At 48.3% G+C, this 10485-nt stretch overlaps 1 long non-coding RNA gene across 1 annotated transcript; it reads right to left on the reverse strand.

Annotated features, from left to right (window-relative positions):
• Positions 1-1704: 1704 nt before the first annotated feature.
• LOC132009915 (uncharacterized) lies at positions 1705-10091 on the reverse strand. The gene is made up of 3 exons (XR_009402095.1): positions 9975-10091; positions 4778-4993; positions 1705-2363 (listed from the first exon to the last, which is right to left on the reverse strand). It is a non-coding gene; the product is annotated as an uncharacterized LOC132009915 (long non-coding RNA).
• Between the last annotated feature and the right edge of the window lie 394 nt (positions 10092-10485).

A 10485-nucleotide genomic window follows, 5' to 3' on the forward strand; every position in this document is an offset into this window, starting at 1 on the left:
AAAGTTGAAGAAATATACTAGAAAGCAGAACAGAAGAAAAGAGAGATGGAAAATATGAGAGAAAAAATAAGTCTTAGTAAATTAGTCCAGATGGTCCCTCACTTACTAATAGGAGGCCCAGAAAGACAAAACAGAATATGCAGGGAAATAAAGATTGCTTGGATGCCAGAAATGGGGAAGCCAGGCAGAGTCAAGCCAATTCCTTTGCAGAGTTCCAGAAAGTCTGTGGAATTAGGGACACCAGATACCTTGGAGATGGGGTCTGGCCACTTGGATCCCATTACTTTCTACCCCACCTGTGCAGCTAGGGGACTCTCTCTGCCCCATCCAAAGAACACAGGAGACTGTCTGTCTGCAGAAAGTGAACCAGGGGCTTGCTGGGGTGAGGGAGCTCGGCCCTTCTGGGGGCAGAAGTGAGGCTCCTTACTGAAAAAGTAAGGAACATGAGAAAGTCTGCACACGGGGTCATGAGACCCCAGTCCCCTTCCCCATACAGAATGGGGTCACCAGGAGGACAGCAAAAGGTTCCTCTCTAGTGGAACAGCTTGGCCCTGTGGGATCACCACCAGGAGACCACCCATCCACAAGCCCCACCCCCAGCACAGTTTCATTTTTATGATGTTAAATGTATTAAACTATAATCAATGCAATGCACTCATTGTAAGCATCCACCAGCTAGACAAGTTTCCACTAACTGAACACACATGTGACCAGTACAAGCCCAAGAAATGGAATACATCAACATCTGGGAAGCCCCTCACCCCCTCCCAGCCTCCATCCCATTTCAAAGATAACCACTATCCTGACTTCTGGCGGCATAAATTCATTTTGCCTGTTTTTACACATCGTGCAAATGAAACCATGCATGTGTGCTGCATCATATCTGGCTGCTTTTATTGAATATCATGTTTTTGAGAGTACAAATGTGTGTATACATCATTCATTTTCACTGCTGCTGAGTATCCCGTTGGGGGAATACGCTGTTTTATTCTATTGTACTACTGATGAGCATTTGGGTAATTTCCCATCTCTCCTCTTACGGATATTCATTATGTGTTTAATCAGCTTTTAGTGCCTCCCTTTTAACTATGAATAGACAGGCAAGGATCACCCAGAGAAAGCCTCTAACATGGAAAATAGAAAGTAAAACAGAGGGTCTCAGAGGGCGCCTGATGCAGGCAGCCAAGCAAAACTTCAAAGAAAAATTGAAATGAATATCTTCAGAGAGATAAGGGAAGATCCAAAAAGAAAACACAGATGCCCTTACAAAGAAAATTCAGAGAACAATGTCTAAGTAGATCTTGGAAATTAAACATGTGGGAACATAAGTTTAAAAATTCAATAGGATGATTGGAAGAGGAAGTTGAGGGAATCTTCCAGAGAGGAAGATAAAATGATAAAAGGGAAGGAATCATGAAATCAGAGCGGCGATCCAGGATGTCTAATGTCTGAATAATAGGAATTCAGGGAAACTATGGAGAGAAAATCATCCAAGAAAACAATAAAAGAGAATATACCAGAATGGAGTAAGTTTAGTTCCCACATTGAAAGACCTCATGAAGGACCCAAGGAATGAAAGACCCATAATGAGGCTCATCACTGTCAAATCTCAGCACGGTAGGCAAGAGACCATAAACGCATCCCAAGGACAAAAACAGATCCCGTGCTGACCAAGAAAGCACTCCCTACAAATTTGAACAAAAAGGCATTTATTGGAGCAATTCGAATTATAAATTGGGAGACACGGATTCAGGCACCAACTTGACTAGGGCTCTGAAGAAGACACACAGCAGGCGGGGTTATAAAGACGAAGGTCATGAGTTCTCATTCAGGTCCTCTATGCAAAATAGGGATCAGAACAAGGTGAACTGGGATCCACTGGGTGAACATCCAAATGAAGTGTCAAATGGCATTGGCTCCCTTAAAGGGAAGAATGCAAAGGATTCGGCGTCATGAGGAGGAGGGAGTTAAGCCTAGGCTGAGGGTCTGTAGCTGGCAAAAGTTCAGTTTAGGGGCACCTGAGTGGCTCAGTGGGTTAAAGCCTCTGCCTTTGGCTCAGGTCATGGTCTCAGGGTCCTGGGATCCGGCCCCACATCGGGCTCTCTGCTCAGCAGGGAGCCTGCTTCCCCTTCTTTCACTGCCTGCCTCTCTGCCTACTTGTGATCTCTCTCTGTCAAAATAAATAAGTATAATTTTTATTAAAAGTTCAGTTTATTCTGTAAGGATATGCATAAATTTCTCCTTCCTCGTGGCCTCCCGGCCCCTCTTCCCTAGGCTTGCTGGCTCCACTGTGAAGTCTTCTTGCATGACCCAGAGGGGCAGGACCCCTGTGGTGTCCCCCTGCTCTGCAGCAAGCCTGGAGGCTGGAAGACAAGGATCAGATGACCTTGAACGCTGTAGAAGAACATATTCCTCCTTAGAACCCAACACCCAGCCGAGTGATTGTGATTATCAAGTGTAAGAGTAAATCCATACTTTACATACTTTACATTATAAATGTAAAATACCATATTTTCGGACACATAGGGTTTCAACTATTTTGCCTCCTCCATATATATGAATGAAGGAACCTGCCAGAGAAACGTTCAGTCTATACGTGGGCACAATCATGGAAGAAAGAGGCATGGGGACCCCACGCCCATTCTAAGGATGGGACCATGGACCGAGGTGAAGGGGATTTCCAGACCATGAGGAAGGGGCGAGACCACAGCTATAGCTAGTCTAACCATCCAGGTTCCGGGGGGATGTCGTCAAGAAAAAATCTAAATTTGTGGGTTATGGGTTATGACTGTTTGAATCATAGTAATAGTGACTAAGCAAAAAAAAAAAAAAAAAAAGACAATTCCAGAGAAGAAAAAGTCGCACAAGAAAAAATAAGATTGTGGCATACCATGTGACTCAGCTATGGACAATGCTCACACAACCAGAGCAATATAAACACTGGCTATTGATTTAACCAAAACTTGGGACATAGCCACAAAGGATGGGAGGGAGCGGGGCCGCACAGCACGATTTCATAAAGGTGAAGTTCAGCAGACAGTGCCTAATGTTCACATGCTTAGAATTTGCAGAAAGTTCTGTTATTGAGGCAGATGATGATGGGGGACAGAAAAGGCATCTGAAAGAGTTGAAATAGTCAACTTGGGTGTGGACTTGGGTAGGACAGAGGACAAAATTTCTATTTCGAGCTTGAGAATGCCTCGACCTGAGTTTTTAAGCTATACCCATTTCATGGTGTTAAACACTAAGGACAAAAAAGTCTCTATTCACAATTTAATAAAACTAGATATAGCTAACATTGAGGCCCTTTGTCTGAAAATTTTAAAGCTCTCTCTTAAGCAACATTTGGATCAAAGACAAAATCAAAATCCAAATTTGGAATATCCAGGAATACTAAGAACACTCCATAGGAGCTAATGTTCCTCAAAGGAAAATTCATAGCCTTTTTATGTATATTAATTTATATTAACTTATCTTAATTTATATTAATTAATTAATATTAATAAACAAGATGCAACGAAAATAATGGAGCTCTATGTAGCCCCACAATCCTGATAACAATTTCAGTTTATGTGTTTTGTTAACACACCACAAGGCAATTGTCACCAGGGCCTTGGAAGGGCAGGAAAATGCAGGTCTGGGTGCTAGGTCGTTTTAAGCAGGAAGCAGGGCGAGTCTGGACACGGGGCCAGGTTTGCTGGGCATAAGGAAGTAGGAGGAGGCATCATTTTTCCACTTAGGAATATACGAAGATGCTCCCCAACTTCCTGCCCCCAGCGGACCCGACGGCAGGGAACAGGCATCCTGCATGGCCAATGGAGACATCTGGTCCAGATAGCCCAGCACCTTGTGCGTGCAACTCCCCGGCTCGACAGACACCGTCAGAGTCCTTGACTGTAAGCAACAGAAACTCCACAAGTCGACGGTCAGGCACAGCTAACAGGCTTTCCAGGAAAAGAGAGGAGAGCCAGGAGGAAAGGGGACCCAGGCAGGAAAAGCCACATTAGGACCACAGTCACAATCTCACTGCATGCCTGGGTGGCAAGGCCACAGGCGGGCCGGAGCCGTGAGCACCAGGCCTGCAGTGCCCCTACCCCGCCAGCAGGTGGCCTGGGCCCAAGCTGCTTGTGAGCAGGGGCGTGTGCTGTTCTGGCTGTGAAGGTGGCTGGGAGAGGGAGCCTCAACCTTCCAGCTCTGAAACGGAAGTCCCACAGACTAGGAGGGGGAGCCGGCCAGCCAGTGGCAGGATGGAAAGGAGAGCAATGAGCACCCCTAGCCACTACCCCCCACACCCCCCCAACCCCCGCCGGCCACCACGCAGGCCTGGGAGGACAGCTCTGGGCAGGGACTCAGAAACACTAGAGGAGGGGAGGGCGCCTTCGAATGCCAGCTGTCTTCTACAGCCCATGACCCAGCTTGGACTGTCAGGCCCCCCTGACCTGGGACGTCCTGGGGAGACACCCATGTGCTCACACCTGATAGAGGGCCCCGTGCTCCCCTGGGAAAGCAAGCTATCCACCCAAACATACATTCATTGGGGGATAGCCTACCAAATAGGAGCAGAAAACAGCCTCCTGATTCTACATGCACAGAATCGGCCACACAGTTCCTTAGGCTGGTGAGGACGGGGCGCTGTGTGGACCCCTCGGCTCTGCGGGCCCAGTGCAGCTCACCCTGGAGGCGGTCCAGGGACACAGCAGGGCTGCTTGCACAAGCCGGGACAGACGTGCTGAGTGCCCCTGCCCCCAGAGGTGACACAGCCGCAGTCCCTGTCTACCTGTTGGCCCCGGCACGTAACAAGCACCACAGACGGAGCAACTTGAACAACAAACATTCACTTCCTCTCCGTTCTGGAGGCTGGAGGCTGAAGGCTGCGATCCGGTGTGGGCAGAGTTGGCTTCCTCCGAGGCCCCTCTCCTGGGCCTGCAGATGGTGGTCTTCTCCCCGCCATCTCACACGGTCGTCCTTCTGTGTCCTGTCGGGGTCTCCTTTCCTTATAAGGACACCAAATCAGGTTAAACCAGGCCTATGACTTCATGACCTGCCTATGACAGGCCCTATGACTTCATTTCAATTTAATGACCTCTTTAAAATCCGAACTGTGAACAGCCACATTCTGAGGTACCAGGTGAGGCATTTAGGACTTTAGCAGGTAAATTTGGGGGACCATTCATCCCATACCACTCTGCTCCCCTGGGATTGCCAGACGTAAAGAATAAAAACACGGGACACCCTGTTACATCTAAATTTCAGACAAGCAACAAAAAATGTCCTGTCGTTTATCTGAAGTTCAAACATAGCTGGGTATCCTATATTTTATCTGGTAACTCATGCCTAACAAACCACCCCAAAACTCCAGGGCTCAAAACCGCGACCATTGATGGCTGCCCCAAGGCCTGGAGGTCAGCTGTGTGGGTCAGCCGGCTCCAGGCAGGGTTCAGGGGTTCCTGACTGGGGCAGCTGGCCTCTCTCCCACACGGCCTCTCACAATTCAGCAAGGTGGCCTTGGTTTTCCTCTCGATCCATGAGAAAGTGAACCCCGAAAGGCATCTTGGCCCGGCCTCCAGAGTGCGCACAGACACCTCCAGCAGCTACCTCTTGAGGGTCTGCCTAAGTCCCTGGGAGGCCAGATTTCTGGGGCAGGGAAGTGGCCACCACCTCCTCGTGGGAGGGGCAGCACAGGAATTGCAGGGAGCTGAGAGATGGGGATGGCTTTGCTGTCCATCTACCTCAGCAGGCTTGGAGCCCGCACCTCTGGACCCAGGGCGACTTCTGCACAGACATGGATGGGGTTTGGACCCAGAGCTCTGGGGGCCAGTCAGGGTGGAAAGCCACAGTCTCAGGGCAGGCGAGGAATGGCCCCCAGGGCAGGGAAGCACAGGATTTCTTGGAGGTACAGAGATGGGTGGAGTTATCCATCGTCCCCCAGAGCCCCAGGAACAGGCTATGGGAACAGCTCATCCTGCCCCAGAAAGGCCATCTGTCCTTGGTGCTGAGGGGAACAGGCCTGGCACAACTGCCTGGCTGCAGGCAGGGGAGGACGCCCCACTAAGAGCGGGGCCAGGCGTACGCAGAGACCAGGCCTTCATGCGTCACCCACCCATGTGTTCTGCAGCCATTCATGCGGCCCCACTGTGTGCCAGGCACTGTTCCGGGTTCAAGAAGGTATAGCCAGGGACCGAGACAGACAAAATCCCTGCCCTTACAAGGCAGTGAGAACATAAATGGCGGTGACACAGGCTTTGGAGAAAAGGTAAGCAGAGCAGAGATAGAGATCGCTTTAGGAAAAGGGCCCTTGGGCGTGCAGTGGCTGGGAGAGCCTCCCAGAGCAGGAGGCCCTGGACGGCAGGGATGGGGAAAGCAGACTAGCCAGCTTTAGAATTACTACCCTGTGCTGTTGAGTTTCTAAAATTCAGGGATTGTAAACAGGGGACACACCCCCTCAGGGTGACACCATTGGTTCTTCCTGCTGCTCCCATCCCAAAGGATCTTTGAGCCCCGCCTGCCAAGAGCTTGGGTAAATTTCTTCTGCTGACTCCAATCCGGCCCACGGTGGGAGGCATTTTGAGAGTCAGTTGCTATGGGAAGTATTTTAACTGGCAAGAATTCAAAAGTCAAGAGTGACTGCCTATCTGCCTTCAAGGACCTCCACCTGGGAGGTTTAATGGGCCCTCATGGGGCCTGCCAGGAAAGCGCCCCTGGAATGGAGTGGCTCTGTAGCTAGGCAGCTGCTTCCTAATCCAGGCTTACCCTCCTTCTTCCCCTTTGCCTTGATGTGTGAGCAGGACCCCCAGCCGTCCACTGATCCGGGTGGGTGGAGGCAGAAGGGGACAGTCTCAAGGGCGGGCAGTTAAGGGAGGAATACTCTGATCTCTCACCTCCTGGTGGCCGCAATGGCTCTAGGCAGAGACCCCTGTCATGAAAGAGGGTCCCGGGCTGCAGACAGAAATAGAGAGTCTTCTAAAGGTGTACCAGGGCCATGGGGCTGTTGGAAATGCCCCCAAGATTTTCAGAAAGGCCAGCAAGGAGCCTGGATGGTTTGTAAGGAACTGTCAGAGGCTTCAGCAGGGACAGGGACAGTAACACTGCTCAACCACGTTCTACACCCTGGATCACCCACAGAAATAACCACGATCTGCCAGATGGCCAACTCCAAAGGGGAACTGCTGGGGAGCCCTCTTGTCTCTCCCACAGGGCTCCAAGAATGGGTGGGAGGTTAGTAAGAGCAAGGGAAGGAAGAGTGAATGGGAAATACTGGGGTAGGGTGGAGACCCCTAACCCCATGGGAGCATGAGCTCCAACCCCAAACCTTCATCACAGGGGTTGGGGGTCAGAGCTTATGGGACTCAGACAATGGGCAAAAATGCTGCTCACAATGTGGTGGTCAGGGGCTGGGGGCCCTGTCCCTGTGCCAGCTTGTTGCACAGAACAGGAACCACTCCGGGGATTTCCAGGGGAAGGTGTTGAACAAGGGGAATGAAGTCCTTGCACCATCCCTAGAAAGGCTGAGATAGGACTCCCACCAGAAGCTTCATTATCCAGAACATTCTGTTGTAACTGACGCAAGGATCAGGAAGATATTGGATCTAAAAGCCAAAACTCCAAAGATGAAAAGCAGATCCTAAAAATAACCAGAAAGAAAGAATACCACCTTCAAGGAAAGACCACTGAACTGATGGCCAACCTTTTACAGGTAATGACGGAGGCTATAAAATGATGAGTTAAATCTCCAAAGTGCCAAGAGACAATAACTCAGCAGAATCGTGTACTCGGCAAAACACCTTTCAAGAAAGAGGATGGAATAAAATAAAGACGATTTCAAAGGAAAAAAAAGAGTTTTTAAGATCATTGCATGGGCAGCAAAAAAACAAAAAGACAAATCGTGCCTCATGAAAATTAAAAACCTTTGTGCATCAAAGGTCACCATCAACAGAGTAACAGGCAATCCACAGAATGTGAGCAAATATCTGTGAATCACATATTTGATAAGGGACTGACTAATATTCAGAACGTACAGAGAACCACTAAAACCAAGAACAAAAACCAAACAACCCACTTCAAAAATGCACAAAGGACCTGAACAGACATTTCTCTAAAACAGATACACAAATAACAGAGAGGCACAGGAGCAGATGCCCAACATCTCTCAGCATCAGGGAAATGCAAATCAAAACCCCAGTGAGCGATCACCTCATTGGGAGGCCCTTGTTAGAAGGGAAAAAAACAACAACCCAGCAAATGCTAAGTGTGAGCAAGGTTTTGGAGGACTTCGCTGGTGGGAATGGAAAATGGTGCTGCCACAGTAGAGAACAATCCGGTAGTTCCTCAAATGGTTAAACATGGAGTTACCACCTGACTGAGCAGTCGTGACCCTATACTCCTAGGTACATAGTCAAGGGAAAGGAAGATATCCGTCCCATGAAAACTGTGTACACAAAGGGTCCCAGCAGCTTTCCCCATAATAGCAAAGAGTGGAAACAAACCAAGTGTCCATCAGCTGGGGAAAGGATAACTATTTTGTGGTCTGTGCATGCAACGGAAGATGATTCAGCCATGAAAAGGAATGAGGGGCAGACACATGTTACGTATGACACGGATGAACCTTGGAAATGTAACGTGGAAGGAAACAGCCTGGCACAAAAAGCCACATACTGCACAATTCCACTTATACGAAAAATCTAGAACAGACATCTCTGGAGACAGACAGTTGATGAGTAGATCCAGAAGCTGGGGGCAATGCAGGGAGCAGGAGGTGGATGCAAAGGGGTGTAGGGTTTCTTCTGAGCCCATGAAAATGCTCTAAAGTTGACTAGAGTGACAGCCATACCATGGGTGAATATACTAAAAAGCACTGAATTGTACACCCTCAATGGGTAAATTGTATGATATGTGACTCACAGCTCACTGAAGCCATTTAGAAAACAAAAAGTAGAGTGTTTCCTTACTTCCCAGTTCTCACCCCAAATTCACATATGCTTCACCCATACAGAGCCACCCTGTACAGTTGTGCAGGTTATGTAGTACACAACTCCATGGGCACCTTTAGCATAGACCGCATACATAGCCTCAAGCCTTTCGTCACACACTCAGAAAATCAAGAACCCCTCTGGTTAGCAGAAATCATTCTTCTTAGAGAACTCTTTATAAGCAGCTGGCAATAAGACAGACACCACACACACACACACACACACACACACACACACACATACACATACATGCACAAAGCATATTCTTTCATCCCTAGAAAATTAGTCTAATCCCACTCTGTCCAATAGAAATACGATGTGAGCCAGAAATGTAATTTAAAATTCTCTAGAGGCCATATTTTAAAAAGTTAAAAGGCACAAGTAAAATTAAATTTAATAACATATTTTACTTAACCCTGTCAATCCAATATATTATCACTTCAACATATAATCCATGTAACCAATTTTAATGAGATATTTCACAGCAAATGTGGAATATTTACTCACAGCACATCTCAGCTCAGACTATAGAGTGCGCGCGCTTAGAACCCTCAGTGGCCACACGCAACCAGGGGCTATCGCATCAAACAGCACTGCACTCTAAATCACAACAGCAGGTAGATTTTTTTTTTTTTTAATTTTTAAAAGATTTTATTTTATTTATTTGACAGAGATCACAAGTAGGCAGAGAGGGAGATAAGGAAGCAGGCTCCCTGCTGAGCAGAAAAACCGATGTGGGGCTTGATCCCAGGACCCTGGGATCATGACCTGAGCCAAAGGCAGAGGCTTTAACCCACTGAACCACCCAGGCACCCCATCACAAGAGCAGGTAGATTCAAGCAAGACCGGGAACAAAGAATTTGTTGGCAAATGTCACCAAAGGCCAGAGTAGATTAGTACTAGTTCAGGCATAGCTGGATCCAGGAATTTAATCTCTCTCTCCCCTCTCCTTCCTTCCCTTTGTCCTCCACCCTCCCCCCATCTCCCTCTCTCCTCTCTATCTCTTACCTCCACCTCTCTCTCCTGTGTCTATCATCTCTTGGCGCTGCACTCCTCTGAGTTGGCTTCACATTTAGGCAGGCTCATGAAGTGCCCTCCCCACCCCCATATCAAAGTGCATTTTCTCTTTTCAACAGTTTGGGGGGGAGAGGGGAGGGAGGAATGGTCCCTGCTCAGGTGATAGGCTAAGCCTGACCAGAGGAAAAAGGTGCCCTGATTGGCTGATAGGTGTCATGTGTCAGCCAGAAGGTGTGGCCAGTCCCACTCCTGTATCTGTACTAGGATGGGGACTAAGGACTGGAGGCAGTGGGCAAAGGCCGCAGGTCTCCACTCTGCATGTTAGCCTGGCGTGGTCTCTAGGGTTGTGTGCACAGCTCTGCTCAGGTATTTTTGTTAATGCATCTTCTTAATTGTCTGTAGCTTATCTAATCTTGATCCCAAGCTTCCACCCTATTGGGAAGCAGGAAAAAAACAAACAAATAACAACTCAATTTAGTGATATTTAAACGATCTCTTTTAT

The sequence above is a fragment of the Mustela nigripes genome, chromosome 2 (assembly GCF_022355385.1).
Source record: "Mustela nigripes isolate SB6536 chromosome 2, MUSNIG.SB6536, whole genome shotgun sequence".
Taxonomy (NCBI): domain Eukaryota; kingdom Metazoa; phylum Chordata; class Mammalia; order Carnivora; family Mustelidae; genus Mustela; species Mustela nigripes.